Here is a 7207-nt window from a genome sequence, read left to right on the forward strand (position 1 = left end):
AACCCATAGTGGATTGGCAGGGTTCCCGCATCGCTGAGGTGTGTGTGAATTGAGGGTTTTTTAGACCACTTTTTCTAGGCTGGGTTCACACTGGCGTGATGTGGGAAACCCTGCAAATCTTGCGTGGGTTCCAGCATCACACCTGAATCGCAGACGGTTCACACTGACATCTGCGAATCGCTGCGGGTGTAAAGTTAATGACGCTTCCAGATCGGCTCGCAGAATTCGCATTGCACAGACATCGCATGTATGTGTGAACACGGCCTGGAAGCGTCGCCTATGGATACTAAAATTTACATCGTTTGTTGCCATTAGGAACGGGCTCGGGTGTTTTTGGATGGAACCCGCCAGGAAGCCGGCACTGCCTACTGCCAATCATGGGCAGCGTGTGTGTATGTGCAGCTGCCGGTCAGAAAATACCTCACTGCCTATGATTGGCGGAGTGCAGTGACGGCTTCCTGGTGGGTTCGATCCAAACACGCCCGAGCCCATCACTAATTGCCATTACACGGGTGTGCGCAATTTTGAAACGTGACAGGTTTGGTACCTATTTACTTAGCGTAACTTAATTTTTTATATTTTACAAAAAAAAAAACATTGGGTTATGTATTGTGTTTTTTTTTTTGCATTAAAATAAAAGAAAGTGTATTTTTTTCACGAAAAAAAATGGTTAAAACACTTCCCGCCCGGCCTATAGCAAAATAACGGGCGGGCGGTGGTTCAGTTATCCTGACTGGACGTCATATGATGTCCAGCAGCATAACAGCCGCTGCACGCCCGTGGGGGGGCGCGTATTGCGGCGATCGGTGGTGCGGTGTGTCAGTCTGACACACCGCGGAGGCTCTTTATCACGTGATCAGCCGTGTCCAATCACGGCTGATCACGATGTAAACAGGAAGAGCCGTTGATCGGCTTTTCCTCAATCGCGTCTGAGAGACGCGAGTAGAGGAGAGCCGATCAGCGGCTCTCCTGACAGGGGGGGTTTGTGTTGATTTTTTATCAGCGCGGCCCCCCCCCCCTCGGATGCCCACACTGGACCACCAGAGAAGTCGCCAGGACCACCAGGGAAGCCCCTAACATGTGGATTGCCAGGTACATCCCCCATGGCCATCGACATGTGCCAACATATGCCAATCAGTGCCCACAAATGGGCACTGACTGACACCATTATAGAACTAATAACAACAGTGATGCCCAGCAATGCCACCCACCAGTGTAACCAGTGCATCTCATCAGTGCCACCTATCAGTGACCATCTTTGCCACCTATCAGTGCCACCCATAAGTACCCATGAGTGCTGCCTATCAGTGCTGCCTATCAGTGCCCATCATCAGTGCTCATCAGTGCTGCTTGTGAGTGTCCATCAGTGCCACATACCAGTGCCACCTATTAGTGCCCATCAGTGTAGCCTATTAGTGCCAATCAGTGCTGCCTATCAGTGCCCATCATCAGTGCCACCTCATCGGTGCCCATCGGTGCCGCCTTATCAGTGCACATCAGTGCAGCCATATCAGTGCCCTTCGTTGAAGAAGAAATCTTACTTATTTATAAAAAAAAAAATTAACAGACAAACAAAGAAAAACTTTATTTTTTTTACATTTTTTTACATTATTTGTTGCAAAAAAAATAAAAACCGCAAGGTGATCAAATACCACCAAGAACTAAAAAAGATCTTTCCTGACAGACTCCATGGCAGCCTACGTGTGGGTTAACCCCGCCTCTCATACCTCATAGGACCCTACTCCCATAAAGCTTTGCTTCCTGGCCATAGACAGTGTTCCTTTTTTGTCCTCCTCCTAGGACCTATAACGTTTTTACACTTTAAAGTTCAAGTCCTGGCGGTTTTTTTTTTGGGAGAATTCAATGGTTGGAGTCCAACAAGTCCCAGCTATTAGCTGGGCGGATTATACACTATAGATAGAAATCCTGGTAGAAGCTTACTATTTAGCCATTGGCTAATATGCTACTTATGGTCAATCGTCCTAGCTATTAGCAGGAGACCTTCTTCCCACTGATGGTGCCCAGGTGATTTACTATGCTCCCACTCCCAGGCTGGACCGGATCGTCTTGGTAATGTATCGATTACTGTATCTATGGCAGCTGTTTGTGTATGTTGTTTTGTCAGCGCCGTTTCTTTCCTTACCTTCCGGATCTATGGCTGCTGGAACGCATTGTGCGTTCCACTCTCTCCTCCTTCAGTCTCCTGTGTGTGCGCGCGCAAGTCTCCGGTTCGCGCGTGCGCACTAGAGTCCATTTGCCGATTCGCGCAGGCGCGCGCGGCAGTCAGGGCCACGCCAATCACAGCGCAGGTGCGCGGCGTACGCGGCGGGCGCGGTGACGTCATCGATGGCGGCAGCTTTTAAAAAGCTGTCTGCTACAGCTGATTTTGGGGATTTTCTCCTAGGATCACTGCTTCCAGGCTCAATCCTTATTGGAGAAGGTAGGGTGCTTGGCTGCACTATTCTTATTACTGCACCGATTGTCTCCTGTACCTTATTGCCTGTGCTCAGCTCTCATGGTAATATTTTTATTATAATTGTTTTCAGTGGATATATCTTACCACTATGGATGTGTCACCGCCCCCCAGTGGCCAACCCTCACGCCGCAGGTAGGATGGAAAAATTTCTTTCCTCTGCCTGTTGTTTGGGTTTCTGTATTTTATTTTCTTATCATTTCTTTCTCCTCCTTCAGCCCTTCTAGGTCTGATCATCAGCCCTCAGTTCAGGAAGACATTGACGTCGCTAGTGCACATCGTCATCATTCCAGGTCAAGCTCTAAACGTCCAAAGAGCAGGTCACCCTCCAGACATCATGGGGAAAAATATAGATCCACCTCTGACCGCCATTCCCACCGTCATTCGGGCTATTCTGGAAGAAGATCTTGCTGGGGGTGCAAGGCCCAGGTCCCGGAAGGGAAATCTCTCTGTGATCCCTGCTATTCTCGTGCGGCAAGAGAGAGAGTGGATGGAGACCAACAAGTTGAAGCTCTGGTCAGGAAGGTGGTTCAGGAATCCCTGAACAAACCTGTTTCCTCTGGTGGTATTCTTTCTCCTGTAATTCCAGCCCCTGTCCTTATACAGGATGACTCTGAGGTTCCGGGTCCATCTCAGCGCAATCGCTCCTCAAGTTTGTCCTCCTCTAGTGAGGTAGAGAGTGTCATCAATTCCACAGGATTTGATTTCTCTCTAGTCCCAAATCTGGTTAAGGCAGTCAAAACCGCTCTAAAATGGGAAGACCCGGTGGAATCTCCTAATAAACAAAGAAAATATTTCAAACACCTCAAGAAGGAGCGTCCCAGCTTTCCCCTTTTGGGTGAACTTGGTGAAATGATCACTGATGAGTGGACTTCCACTGAAAGGAAAAATTCATTGATTTCTAAAGTATCAAAGATGTATCCATTTAAACGTGAAGACGTGAAACATCTAGAATCAGCGCCTTTGGTGGACGCCGCTTTAATGAGACTGGTCAAACATGTTACCCTTCCTTTGGAAGACACAGTTTCCTTTAAAGATGCTTTGGACAGAAAGATTGATACAGATCTAAAGCGCATATATGTCACAGCGGGTATGGCATGTAAGCCAGCTCTGGCCCTCGCGGCCCTCTCCAAGGCAATGGAAGCTTGGACGGATGAAGTGGATTCTACTCTATCCAATATGTCTGGTCTTCTAGTCAGAGACTTACCGGTTCATGAGTTAAGAATGGCTGCTGCCTTCTTGGGTGAGGCTTCCCTTGATATTATCCGCCTGGTGGCACGGGTCATGCTTTCGTCTGTTACAGCCAAGCGTGCCCTATGGCTCCGTCCTTGGGTAGCCGACCCAGCCTCTAAACAGGCATGGTGCCGTATTCCCTTTCAGGGATCCTCCCTGTTCGGGAACAAACTTGACAGCGCTATCTCCCGCGCCACAGGGGGTAAGTCGGGGTTCCTTCCCCAGGACCGTCGTCCCTTCAACCAAAGAAAATTTTTTCCCAGGCAAGACCAAGATCGTGCTAGAGAGGCCCGTCGATACAAGCCGGGTAGAGAGTTCAGGAAAAATTGGAGAAGAAACCAACCTTCGGGTCAAAAACCCACAAAAGGGGCAACTCCGGGTAACCGAGATACCCCTAAATCTTTTTGATATTGGGATCGCTCAGACGGAGCAGGTTGGAGCGCGGCTTCTACAATTCCGGCACGTTTGGGCAGCTTCAATAAAAGACTTTTGGACGATCAAGACAGTATCCTTAGGTCACTCCTGGACCTTTGTCAACCCTCCTACACTTCATTTTGTCCCCACAACTCTGCCTCATTCAGAAGAAAAGAGAAATATCCTTCTAACATACACGGACACTCTTTTGTCCCAGGGCGCCGCTATACAAGTGCCAGCGGCAGAAAGATTTCAGGGAATGTACTCACCTCTGTTCATGGTTTTGAAGAAGTCCGGCTCTTGGAGGCCAGTGATAGACCTGACGCATCTAAACACCTTTATAAAAAAGGAAAAATTCAGGATGGAGTCACTTCTCACAATTCGTCAGACCATTCTACCAGGCGACTGGCTTGTGTCAATCGACTTGAAAGATGCCTACTTCCACGTGCCCATAGCGGCAGAATTTCAGAAATACCTTCGGTTCGCAGTGGACAGTGTTCACCTACAGTTCACGTGTCTCCCATTCGGGCTTACAACATCGCCGCGAGTGTTTTCAAAGCTCTTACTGGCTGTCGTGGCCTTAATCAGAATGAAAGGTATCCGTCTACACCACTATCTAGACGACCTGCTGTTACTTTCACAGAACAGGGAACAGCTATTGATACATCGGGCTCAAGTTATTCTCACTTTGACCGAGTTCGGCTGGCTTTTGAACAGGGAAAAGAGTCATCTAGAACCCACACAGTCTCTAGTCTTCCTCGGTGCCCAGTTCGATACGATCCAGAGTACAATTTCTCTACCCTTAGAAAAAATCCCAGTCATCCGGGAAAGAGTTCGTCTCGCACTGGAGTCCCCTTTTCTCAAAGCTTCACTATGTCTCAAAATTATAGGCACCATGGTGTCCACGACTCCCATGGTCAGATGGGCACAATGGCGAATGCGTCCTTTCCAGAGGGGTTTTCTCCAACAATGGGATCCGAGGCCCCAGGACCAATTAATCCGGATAACTCAGTCAATGAGGGACAGCCTCCTCTGGTGGCTTCTGCGGAAAAATCTCCTCAATTGTCTCTCAATAGCCCCTGTCTCCTGGATCACAGTTACATCCGATGCCAGCAACAGCGGCTGGGGTGCCCTTTGCCTGAAAGAAATAGCCCAAGGGAAGTGGGATTTCCCATCTCGGAAGGTAGTATCCAATATCCTGGAACTCCGTGCAGCCTTCTGTGCCCTTCAAACCTTCACCCATCTGATAAAGGGATCGTCAGTCCTTCTGAGGATGGACAATACGACAGCCGTGTCTTACATAAAAAGACAAGGAGGCACTCGCAGTTTGTCCCTTCTGAGGGAGGTGGAGCCGATTATGTCATGGGCTCAGACACATCTGACAGATCTAACAGCAGTTTATCTCCCCGGAACTCAGAATATTCAAGCAGATTTCCTATCGAGGACGACACTCGACAACAACGAATGGTCTCTCCACAACGAGGTTTTCGTCTGGATCCTGTCACTAGGATTCACACCGGAAGTGGACCTATTTGCATCCCCATGCAACTACAAACTGAAGAAATTTTACACAAGAAATCGCTGTCCCCAAGCGTTCGGGGTGGATGCTCTAACAGATCAGTGGATGTTCCACAAAGCCTATGCTTTTCCCCCAACTCCAGTTATTCTCCGGTTCCTGTCGAGACTCAGATGGGAGGAAGTCGAAGTGGTCGCAATAATTCCTTACTGGCCCAACAGACCATGGTTTCCACTGTTGCTTCAGTTGAGCTTCCGGGATCCAGTTCAGCTCCCATCCAGACCAGATCTCTTGCTCCAGGGGTCGACCCTTCACCCTTGTCCATCACACCTGCACCTGATGGCCTGGTTTTTGAGAGGGAAAGATTGGAAGCGCTAGGTTGCCCAAGCCAAGCAATCTCTACATTACTAAATGCTAGGAAAGTGAGCACCAATAAAGTCTATCAGAGGATATGGTCTAAGTTCTCGGATTACACCTCCTCCATGAACAGTTCAGCCAAAGTCCCCAGAGTACAGGACATTTTGGGCTTCCTCCAAACTGGGCTTGACCTACCCTTATCAGTCAGCTCCTTGAGGGTCCAAGTATCGGCAATCTCTGCCTTCACAGGTATTTCGTGGGCCAGACATTCCCTTGTCCGTCAATTCTTCAAAGGAGCCATGAGGTTAAGACCTTTAAGAAAACCGAGATTTTCTAAGTGGGATCTTCCATTAGTCTTGGACTTTTTTTCAGGAGATCAAAATTCATCTAATCAATCTATCAAAGATCTTTCCCTCAAGATTGTCTTCCTTGTGGCTATAACATCTGCCAAAAGGGTCTCCGAAATTGGCTCTCTAGGCTCCAAAGAACCGTTCCTCACCTTTTTTCCGGACCGTGTAGTGTTGATTCCAATGCTGGGTTCCAAGCCTAAAGTCACGTCAGTCTTTCATGAAAACCAGGAAATTGTACTTCCCACATTTCATTCTTCTGAGGGTTCTATGGTTCATCCTCTGGATGTCGGCAAAATCCTTAAACAATATCTGGAAGCCACAGCGTCCTTCCGTAAATCTGATCATTTGTTTGTGTCATTCCATGGAAAAAACAAAGGCATGCGTGCTTCCTCCAGAACCATCGCCACATGGATCGTCCAAGCTATCCAAAGGGCTTACAAGGCTAAAGGGTTGGCTCTTCCTGAAGCGGTAACCGCTCATTCCACGAGGAGCGTCTCTACATCATGGGCGGCTGCCCGACATGTTTCCCCTGAAGTTATTTGCAAAGCGGCCTCTTGGTCGTCCTTAAATACATTTATGACGCACTATTGCGTAGAACCGGCCTCCTTGTCGTCGGTGAATTTTGGTTTGAATATATTATCTGTTGACAATGTCAATTAAAATTTTGTTTCTTTAACCAGCAATTGCCCACCCGGGTGTGTTTGGCTAGTCATTTCCCACACGTAGGCTGCCATGGAGTCTGTCAGGAAAAAGGAAAATTTATATGAAATACTTACCGTAATTTTCCTTTCCTGATGGACTCCATGGCAGCCGGAGTTCCCTCCCTTTGCTGGAGTAGGCTATATTACGGAACACTGTCTATGG

This window comes from Rana temporaria, chromosome 3, assembly GCF_905171775.1.
Source record: "Rana temporaria chromosome 3, aRanTem1.1, whole genome shotgun sequence".
NCBI classification, from domain to species: domain Eukaryota; kingdom Metazoa; phylum Chordata; class Amphibia; order Anura; family Ranidae; genus Rana; species Rana temporaria.